Raw genomic sequence first — 11,296 nt, forward strand, 5'->3', positions numbered from 1 at the left:
AGTTTTTCTTTCCCAGAAAGCTTATAGATTTGGAATTGTAGAGTATGGAGCTTTTTCAGATTGACTTATTTCACTTAATCTACATTTATGACTTTTTCATATTTGTGCCTTTTTATCTCAACGTTTTTTTCCCCCCCCCCCCCCCCAGGATCCTATTTGATTGTTTTTATGACTTTTAAGAATCAAGCGTGGCCGGGTGCAGTGGCTCACGCCTGTAATCCCAGCACTTTGGGAGTCCCAGGTAGGCGGATCACGAGGTCAGGCGTTCAAGACCAGCCTGGCCACCATGGTGAAACCCCGTCTCTACTAAAAATACAAAAATTAGCCAGGCGTGGCGGCACTTGCCTGTAGTCCCAGCTACTCGGGAGGCTGAGGCAGGAGAATCACTTAAACCCAGAAGGCAGAGGTTGCAGTGAGCCGAGATTGTGCCACTGCACTCCAGCCTGGAGACAGAGCGAGACTCCATCTCAAAAAAAAAAAAAAAAAAAAAAAAAGTGAACATGAAAATAAATATTTTCTATTATCCACCAGTAAAAGAAAGTTAGGTTCACAGTTTGGGCTCTTGACACAAAGTGAAATAGGAGGCAAATTTAGATCCATCTGATACAACCAATGGAGCAACTTTTTTTTTTTTTTTTTTTTTTTTTTTTTGAGACAGAGTCTCGCTCTGTCGCCCAGGCTGGAGTGCAGTGGCGCGATCTCGGCTCACTGCAAGCTCCACCTCCCAGGTTTGCGCCATTCTCCTGCCTCAGCCTCCCGAGTAGCTGGGACTATAGACGCCCGCCACCACGCCCGGCTAATTTTTTGTATTTTTAGTACAGACGGGGTTTCACTGTGGTCTCGATCTCCTGACCTTGTGATCCGCCCGCCTCAGCCTCCCAAAGTGCTGGGATTACAGGGGTGAGCCACCGCGCCGGGCCTGGAGCAACTTTTTAAGTTCCGCCTATCTTGAAAGCTTGCAACGTATGAGATATTGCTGTGTTGTCTCTCACAACAGGAATGGGTGACACTGAGTAGAAGCTGTGAAATGTTTTTAATAGGTGTTTTCTATCGTATGTTGCTGGAAATCCAGAGGTTTATAAACATGATACACACTTAGAAATGAGTTAGATACCTGAAAAGTCTAAACACTGATTTAGGAGTGTGTATGTTGCAGTCTCAAAAGGGGTCAATAGTCCATATGGACTAAATTAATCTCTGGGTAGCAGATATGTTTGTAAATATAAAACTGTATTAGACATTAGCATCAGTGTAGAACATGCTCAGCATCATAAGATCCAAAACACCAGCACAAGTTTATCCATCATTAAAAACAATTATCTCCTTCCTAAAATGTCAGAATAGGAGGTAACTGAGATTAAATCAAATCCAAATGTATCTCAATGGTTTATCACTGGATAATATTTCATTGAGCAATGTAACAAAGTTTGTTGGTACATTCACCTACTGAAGGACATCAAGGTTGCTTTCAATGTGGGCAGTATGAATAAAGCTTCCCATAAACATTCCTGTGGACTTTTTAGTAGACATGATTTTTTTTTTTTTTTTTCCCTGAGACAGTGTCTTGCTCTGTCACCCAGGCTGGAGTGCAGTGGCGCAATCTCAGCTTACTGCAACCTCCGTCTCACAGGTTCAAGCAATTCTCCTGCCTCAGCCTCCCGAGTAGGGAGGCCAGCCCAGACAATTTTTTAATTAAACTGGGTAAATACTTAGGATTGTGATCACTTACTTACGTGATAAAACTACGTAAGAATTTGGTAGGATTGCTAGGCATAGTGGCTCACACCTTTAATCCCAGCACTCTGGGAGGCCGAGGCAGGCGGATCACGTGAGGTCAGGAGTCTGAGACCAGACTGGCCAACGTGGTGAAACCCCGTCTCTACCAAAAATACAAAAATTAGCCAGGCATGGCAGTGTGTGCCTGTAGTCCCAGCTCCTCAGGAGGCAGAGGCAGGAGAGTAACTTGAACCCACGAGGCGGAGGCTGCAGTGAGCCAAAATTATGCCACTGCACTCCAGCCTGGGCAACATAGCAAGACTCCATCTCCAAAAAAAAAAAAAAAAAAAAAAAAAAAATTGGTAGGCTTTACCAGTAAAACCATCTGAGCCTGGTTTTTGTTTTTTTTTTTTGGAAGTTACTAATCATCGATTCAATGTCTAAAACTGATACAGGTCTATTCAGTTTATCAATTTCTCCTTGGGGAGTTTTATAGTTTCTGCCTTTGAAGGAATCAGTTCCTAAGTTTATCAAATTTGTGGGCATAGATTGTCTTCTCAATGCCCATAGAATCACAAGTGATGACTTCTCTTTTAGTTATTAGTACATTATGACTTCCTTTCTTCGTGGTTAGCCTGACTGGAGGTTTATTGGTTTTTTTTATCTATTCATATAAATAGCTGTTGGTTTTGATCATTTTCTGTTGATTTTCTTCATTCCATTGATTTCTGCAATATTTTCTATTCTTCCGTCTGCTTTCTATTGCACTGCTCTGTTTTCTCTGGTTTTCTAAAATAAAAGCTTAGGTTATTGACTTTAGGTCTTTCTTATCGATCACATGGCATTCAGTTACAAATTTCCCTCCGAGCCCTGCTTTGACTGCATCCCACAGATCTTAACGAAGTACGTTTTTATTTCATTTTGTTTAAAATATTTTTTCGGCTGTGTATGGTGGCTCATGCCCATAATCCAGCACTTTGGGAGGCGGCTAAGGCAGGTGGATCACTTGAGGTCAGGAGATCAAGACCAGCCTGGCCAACATGGTGAAACCTTGCCTCTGCTAAAAACACAAAAATTAGCTGGGTGTGGTGGGGTGTGCACCTGTAGACCCAGGTACTCGGGAGGGTGAAGTGGGGAATCGCTTTGAACCCAGGATGCGGGATGTTGCAGTGAGCTGAGCTCGCACCACTGTACTCCAGCCTGGGTGACAAGAGCGAAACTCCATCTCAAAAAAATGTATGTATTTTTACAACTTCATTGAGGCGTCTTCTTTGATCCATGTATTTTGCAGAGTACAATTTAATGTCCAAATACTTGGAGATTTTCCATTCATCTTTCTATTACTGAATTCTAGTTTAATTTTGTAACAGTATGACGGCATATTTTAGAAATTTTACTCATTTACATAAGTTGTGGTATTTTATGGCCCACAGTGTTGCCTTTGCCTTTTTTTTTATTTGAGGAGTCTTGCTCAGCTGCTAGGCTGGAGTGCAATGGCGCCATCTCGGCTTACCACAACCTCCGCCTCCCAGGTTCAAGTGATTCTCCTCTCCCTCAGCCTCCCAAGTAGCTCGGATTACAGAGGCATGTGCCACCAGGCCCAGCTAATTTATATTTTCAGTAAAGATGGTGTTTCTCCATGTTGGTCAGACTGGTCTTGAACTCCCGACCTCAGGTAATCCGCCGGCCTCGGCCTCCCAAAGTGCTGGGATTATAGGCATGAGTTACCACGCCCAGTAGTCTTTTTAAATCTGTTCTTGGCCAGGCGCGGTTGCTCACGCCTGTAATCCCAGCACTTTGAAGAGGCCCAGGCGGGCGGATCACAAGGTCAGGAGATCAAGACCATCCTCGCTAACAACGTGAAACCCCATCTCTACTAAGAAATACAAAAAATTAGCCAGGCCTGGTGGTGGGCACCTGTAGTCCCAGCTACTTGGTAGGCTGAGGCAGAAGAATGGTATAAATCCAGTAGGCACAGCTTGCAGTGAGCAGAGCTGCACTGCAGCCTGGGCAGGAGTCGCCACTGCACTCCAGCCTAGGCAACAGAGCAAGACTCCATCTCAAAAAACGAAAGGAAAAAAAAAAAAACTCTTTTGCTGAGTCTTTAATATTTGCATATTTTTAGAGAGAGAGAACACATATTTGCATATTTTTATCCACTCTTCTAGTCTATGTCTTCCAGCGTATATAGACCATGCACATTTAAAGTGATTATTAGTATATTTGAATTATTAGCTATTTTTTGTAACTGTTAACATGTAACATATTGTAACATGTGATATACATTTTTTGCCAAGTATCAATGGACTAACAAGAAAGCAGAAAGCAGAAAGACAATCTATACTTATACAATGGAACAGAATCTTTGCAAATTATATATTTCACAAGGGAATTCATATCCGCAGTATGTAAAGCACCCCATAACTCAACAATGAAAATAACCCAGTTAAAAAATGGGCAAAGGGCCAGGCACGGTGGCTCACGCCTGTAATCCCCACACTTCGGGAGGCTGAAGCAGGTGGATCATGAGGTCAGGAGATGGAAACCATCTTGGCCAACATGGTGAAACTCCATCTCTACTAAAATACAAAAAAAAAAAACCCAAAAAACCACACACATTACCCAAGTGTGGTGGCGCATGCCTGTAGTCCCAACTACTCAGGAGGCTGAGGCAGAGGAATCGCTTGAACCCGGGAGGCAGAGGTTGCAGTGAGCCAAGATCGAGTCACTGCACTCCAGCCTGGCGATGGACCATCTCAAAAGAAAAAAAAAAAAAGAAAAAAAAGAAAAGAAAAGGGGGGGAGAGCAAAAGACTTGAGTAGGTATTTCTCCAAACACATACAAATGGGCAAGTACAAAAAAAGATACTCAACATCATTAGGTATGAGGAAGTATGTATCAAAACAATAGTGAGACACAGCTTCACACTCTGGGGTGGTTGTAGTGGGGAGATAAAAAGGAAAAGTAAAGTAACTTTTCACAAGGATGCCACGAAATTGAAAATTATGTATTGCTGGTGGAAATGAAAACTGATTTACCCATTGTGAGAAAGTTTGGTAGAGCCTCAAAACTGTAAACATAAAACTACTCTGATCCAGTAATTCCACTGCAAAGTGTATATATATATAATAAGTACAGCAACTCAAACATACATCTATATATCAAAGTTCATACCAAAATTATTCACAGTAGCTAACAGGTGGAAACAACAAAATCTTGATTGACACCCAGTATCAACAAATAAATGGACAAACCAAATAATGTGTATATCTGTATCAGAATACTATTCAGCCATAAAATGAATTCAATGTTGACATATGCTGTTACATGAATGAACCTTATAAAATATGCTTAGTGAAATACAACAACGAGGGGACAAATACTGCATGTTTTTACTTACATGAGATTCTGTCCGGAATTGGTGGGTTCTTGGTCTCACTGACTTCAAGAATGAAGCTGCGGACCTTCGGGGTGAGTGTTACAGTTCTTAAAGATGGTGTATCCGACATTTGTTCTTTCTCACGTTTGGACACGTTTGGAGTTTCTTCCTTCTGATCTCGCTGGCTTCAGGAGTGAAGATGCAGACCTTCGCGGTAAGTGTCACACAGCTCTTAAGGCACCATGTCTGGAGCTGTCCATTCCTCCCGACGGGTTCGTGATCTTACTGGTCTCAAAAACGGAAGTCTCAAAAACGGAAGTTGCTGACTTCCGCGTCGAGTGGTACAGCCCATAAACACACCGTAAACCCAAACAGCCAGAAAGTGACGCACATTGATTGCCGCTGCTAGCGAGGGCAGCCTGCTTTTATTACCTTATCTGACCCCACCCACATTCTGCGGATTGGCCCATTTTACAGAGCACTGATTAGTCCATTTTACAGAGAGCTGATTGGTCCGTTTTAACAGGGTGCTGATTGGTGCCTTTACAATCCCCGAGTTAGACACAGAGTGCTGATTGGTGCATCCACGAACACTGAGCTAGACAGAGAGTGCTGATTGGTGCATATACAATCCTCCGGCTAGACACAAAAGTTTTCCAAGTCCCCACCGGACTCAGGAGCCCAGCTGGCTTCACCTAGTGGATCTGGCTTCAGGGCTGCAGGTGCGGCTGCCCGCCAGTCCCACGCCGCAGCCTGCACTCCTTCGTCCTTGGGCGGTCGATGGGACCGGGCGCGGGCGCCAGTAGGGGAGGTTCCGGCCGCGCGGGAGCCCACCGCAAGAGAGGGGGGGCGCTCGGACGGGGCGGGGGGAGGGTTGGACATGGCGGGCTGTAGGTCCCTAGTCCTGCCCAGCGGGGAGGCGGGAAAATTCGAGCCCGCGGCGCAGGCGGGCCGGCAGTCCTGGGGGACTCGGTGCCCCCTCCGCAGCTGCTGGCCCGAGTGCTAAGCCCCTCACTGCCCGGGGCCGGAGGCGCCGGCCGGGCGGCCGCGCCGAGTGCTGGGCCCGCCGAGCCCGCGCCCACCGGGAACTGGTGCTGGCCGCGAGCGCCGCGCGCAGCCTTGGTTCCCGCCCATGCCTCTCCCTCCACACCTGCCCGCAAGCGAGGGAGGCGGCTCTAGCCTCGGCCAGCCCAGAGGGGCTCCCACAGTGCATTGTGGGCTGAAGGGCTCCTCAAGCCTGGCCAGAGCAGACACTGAGGCCGAGGAGGCTGAGAGCGAGCGAGGGCCGCCAGTACGTTGTCACCTCTCAAGATGTCTAGAATAGGCCAAATTCAAAGAGACGGAAACTATAGATGACTAAAGGAAGGAAGGAGAGAAGAGAGGGAGTGCTTTGTTTTGTGATTTTTTTTTTTTTTTGAGGCGGAGTCTCTGTCGCCCAGGCTGGATGGAGTGCAGTGGCATGATCTCCGCTCACTGCAACCTCTGCCTCCTGGGTTCAAGTGATTCTCCTGCCTCAGGCTCCTGAGTAGCTGGGATTACAGATACCACCATGCCTGGCTAATTTTTGTATTTTTAGTAGAGATGGGGTTTCACCACATTGGTCAGGCTGATCTCAAACTCCTGACCTTGTGATCTGCCCAGCTCTGCCTCCCAAAGTGCTGGGATTACAGGCGTGAGCCACCACGCATGGCTTAATTTTTGTATTTTTAGTAGAGGCGGGGTTTCACTATGTTGGCCAGGCTGGTCTTGAACTCTTGACTTCAGGTGATGCCCCCTCCTCAGCCTCCCAAAGTGCTGGGATTACAGGCATGAGCCACCACGCCCGTACGAGGGAGATTTTTTTGTGGGTTCAGAGTTTATATTGGGTCTGATTAAAAATTGAGTGGTGTAGATACTGGTGGGTACAGTGTTGTGAATGTCAACAGTGCCACTGAATTAGACACTTGCAAATGATGAAGATAAATGTGATGTCTATTTTACCATTAAAAAATTTCAAAAATACAATAGAAGATATATGCAAGAGCAGCGGCTGTAGATTCATGGAAACTAAATGATCCCATATTATTTCAAGAAATGTAGGAATTTGCCTGGGCTTCAAAACAGACAAGAGGAGTGATGAGATGCACTCATTGAACCATACAGTGTTTTTCTGTATTAACTGGTTCTTAAGGTGACAGTTTCCCATTGGTGAGGTTGCGCTAGCTAGACAGCCAAGGTTGTTACTTTCATGTCTTCCTGCTCCTCTCCTTTGCCTTCCTTCACCAAGGAGAATAGCTCAGCAGCAGCACAGTCCACGCTTGTTAACCACCCACCTCCCTACACTCCTGCCCCAGTCCACATCCCCCAAAGCTCTCTGCAGGATTCTTCAGCGGCACCAATGGACTGTTGCTCTGTGTCCTTTTAGTTTCCCCTGAGGAGCTTATGGAGGACACCTTATCTATGCAGGTGAGGTGCACCGCTTTGTCTGAAAGAAAAAACGTTTATTGGTTTCTTACTTTTTTTTTTTTTTTTAACGGAGTTTTGCTGTCACCCAGGCTGGAGTGCAATGGTGCCATCTTGGCTCGCTGCAATCTCCGACTCTCGGGTTCAAGCGATTCTCCCCCCAGTCTCCTGAGTAGCTGGGATTACAGGCACCCACCACTATGCCTGGTTAATTTTTGTACTTTTGTAGAAACAGGGTTTCACCATGTTGGCCAGGCTGGTCCCAGGCCAAGAAGCCTCTCTCATGTCCTATCTTCCATTTCATTGATTCTCTCCTTAAGTTGTGTCAAACATGCTGCTATACCCATCCTGAGCTATTTCAGTTAAGTTTTTCAGTTTTGGAATCTCCAAATTGGTTCTTTTCTACAATTTGCTCAACATTTATATTTTACTTTTTGGAATACTGTTGATAACTCACATGACCTGAGCACCTATGCTTCTATTTCTGTTGTCTTGTTTCCCTTGGCTTTGTCTTATTGTCCTCTTACGTTGGTTGTTGTTGACCGAGTACTATGTATTGCATGGAAATGTCAGATTGATGACAAAGATGTTATTATCCTGCAACGAGACTGCTTCTGGCTGATGACTCTGGGGTATTAATGATCCAGGTGGTTTAAAGGTAAGTTCTGTTCCTGGGAAGCCTTATCTTTGTCATGCGCCTTACTACACTGTATCCCTGAGAGTCTCAAACCAGAGTGTGCAAGTAACCTACAACCCTCCATGCTGCTTGCTGGACTTCAGTTGTTTTTTTTTTTTTTCAAACAGACTCACAAATATGTCAAAACAAACCTGACTTCTCACTCAATGGCCCCTTCCAGAATCTGTGGCATAAGAAGCAGTTCCAAATACCAGGGTCATATTCCTGGATTTCCTTCTGCCAGATATTGGCACTGTTTTCTCTGCTTTTCCATCCCTTTTGTTAAATATAGTGAACCCCAAGTTTCTCTTCAAAGAATCAGTATGTCACTATGTTCATCTCTTAGATTCTCCATTTTAAAGTTTAACTTCCTGGTTCCCTTTGCCCACTTGTTTCTAGTTTCGGTAAACAACTTTCCCACCAGTCTTAATCAGTAGTTCGCATCTGTTCCCCTGGTCACCTGCTCCGTCCTGACTCACGCCGGTCACTTGCTCTGACCTAAGTCACCTTTAGTTACCTGTTGCTAACCTTCCTTCCTGCCAGACTATTCACCCTGCCACTCCAGTTCATACTCCTGCTCTTTTTAAAAAACAACCAATCAGGCCGGGCATGGTGGCTCAAGTCTGTAATCCCAGCACTTTGGGAGGCCGAGACGGGCAGATCACGAGGTCAGGAGATCGAGACCATCCTGGCTAACATGGTGAAACCCTGTCTCTACTAAAAAATACAAAAAACTAGCCAGGCGAGGTGGCAGGCGCCTGTAGTCCCAGCTACTCGGGAGGCTGAGACAGGAGAATGGCGTAAACCCGGAAGGCGGAGCTTGCAGTGAGCTGACATCCGGCCACTGCACTCCAGCCTGGGCAACAGAGCGAGACTCCGTCTCAAAGAACAAACAAAACAAACAAACAAAAAAACCCAGCCAATTGGAATTAGCTTAGACTGTGTGGTCCAGCCATAGCCAATAAGGGAACAATACAGCAGTCGGGGCCACCTATATCAGGAATAAGAACTCCTTCCTCTCCCCTGTCCAGGTGTGCTCTTACCATTATTCCATCTGCAATGAGCACCCTTTCTGCAGAAAATTAAAACTGCCTTGCTGAGAAAATTAAATTTTTGTTTGAGTGCTATTTCTTTGCAGCACCAGGGAACAAGCATTTTGTTTAACACTTTGATGCTGTTCAACATTCTAATATTTTGTCCAGCTTTGACCTGTATTCAGTGCAAGGATCGATATGTTATTTGCCAGAGTCAAGTTCATTTTTTGAATTATTGTATTGCTACTTTGTAGGCCAAATGGATTTCTTATGATTTTTTTTTTTTTTTTTTTTGAGACGGAGTCTTACTCTGTCACCCAGGCTTGAGTGCAGTAGTGCAATTTTGCTTCACTGCAACCTCTGCCTCCCAGGTTCAAGGGATTCTCCTGCCTCAGCCTCCTAAGTAGCTGGGATTACAGGTATGTGCCAGCATGCCCAGTTAATTTTTGTATTTTTAGTAGAGACAGGGTTTTACCATGTTGGCCAGGCTGGTCTTGAGCTCTTGATCTCAAGTGGTCCACCCACCTCGGCCTCCCAGAGTGTTGGGATTACAGGCATGAGCCACCATGCCCAGCCCTGACAGACCTTTAATTAGCACTCCCAACCCTGGCTCAACAGTGTGAAACTGAGGTGTTGTGATACATTACATTTTTATCTGTAAGCCTCTGAAATGAGACTTTTCCTGGAAATATTGGATACCCAGCTTCCTTCACCCAACTTATAAAGAACTAATAGGCTAATTGGATATTTCCCTGGTCACAGCAGTATTTCTAGTTATCTTAGAAAGCAACAAATTAGTATATTAGGAAGGCTAAAAACATTTAAAAAATAACAAGAGCCAGTCATGTTATTGTGATTCAATAACTTTATTGAATCACATCATCTTAAATTTAACAGTGTTAGGAATAAATGATATATTTATAGAGAACATTCAGAAAGTTTTAATACCTACTTTCAGTTTGTTCTTTCCAAGAAACCGTTTTTAGACCTCTAGAAATTAATCATTATAAATCAGATTCTAACTTAAGAACATGTTATCTTAGTGTTTCTTAAATTACAGACCCATCTCAATGTTTATTGCCGTTAGCAATAACTGCTCAGGAGGACATTACCTAGATTACGATGAGTTTAGATTCTGAAGTCTTTCCATTTTATTTCTTACAAGACCAGTTCAAATTATAAACCTAATATGTAATCAAGCAATTATGTTTCCAAATATACCTTTTCTTGTATATTTGAAGTTAATCCCCACCCCTACACCCACCCCCACAATAACACTATCTGAGTATAAGAAAACAAAACAAGGCCAGGCGTGGTGGCTCACACCTGTAATCCCAGCACTTTGGGAGGCTGAGGTGGGCAGATCACTTGAGGTCAGGAGTTTGAGACCAGCCTGGCCAACATGACAAAACCCCATCTCTACTAACAATACAAAAATCAGCTGTGTGTGTTGGCGCATGCCTGTAGTTCCAGCTACTTGGGAGGCTGAGGCAGGAGAATCGCTTGAACCTGGGAGGCCGAGGTTGCAGTGAGTCGAGATCGCGCCATTGTACTCCAGCCTGGGTGACAGAGCAAGACTCCATATAAAACAACAACAACAACAACATTTAAAAAAAAAAAAATTGTTTCCTGAGTCTAATTAAGGATAGTTTTAGGTGGAGAGAAAAAAGTCCACTTTCAAGAAAAACATAATAGCTCCACTTAAATAACTTACTGAAGACTTTGGATTTTGATCCAGCTAACATAACATACTGGGACCATGCAATAGAATGAATTAAACAAGTTCATTAACAGAGCTTAGTTTTCCTTCTTTGTGGAAAAACCAAATATTTGTGTTCCTAAGCTGCCAATTTTTTGTTTTGTTTTGTTTTTGAGACAGAGTCTCACTCTGTTGCCCAGGCTGGGGTGCTATGGCAAGATCTTGCCTTGCTGCAAACTCTACCTCGCAGCTTCAAGCGATTCTGCTGCCTCAGCCTCACGAGTAGCTGGGATCACAGGTACCCACCGCCACATCTGGCTAATTTTTGTATTTTTAGTAGAGACAGGGTT

The 11,296-nt window shown here is 44.6% G+C and overlaps 1 protein-coding gene across 1 annotated transcript in view; it reads right to left on the minus strand.

Moving 5' to 3' along the window:
• LOC101004370 (gamma-crystallin S-like) overlaps positions 1-5,551 on the minus strand; it is a 104,733-nt gene extending 99,182 nt beyond the window's left edge. The window contains 1 exon segment of the mRNA XM_031656044.1: positions 5,117-5,551. The gene's annotated coding sequence lies outside the window, so the exon portion shown is untranslated.
• Between the last annotated feature and the right edge of the window lie 5,745 nt (positions 5,552-11,296).

This window comes from Papio anubis, chromosome 16 (genome assembly GCF_008728515.1).
Source record: "Papio anubis isolate 15944 chromosome 16, Panubis1.0, whole genome shotgun sequence".
Taxonomy (NCBI): domain Eukaryota; kingdom Metazoa; phylum Chordata; class Mammalia; order Primates; family Cercopithecidae; genus Papio; species Papio anubis.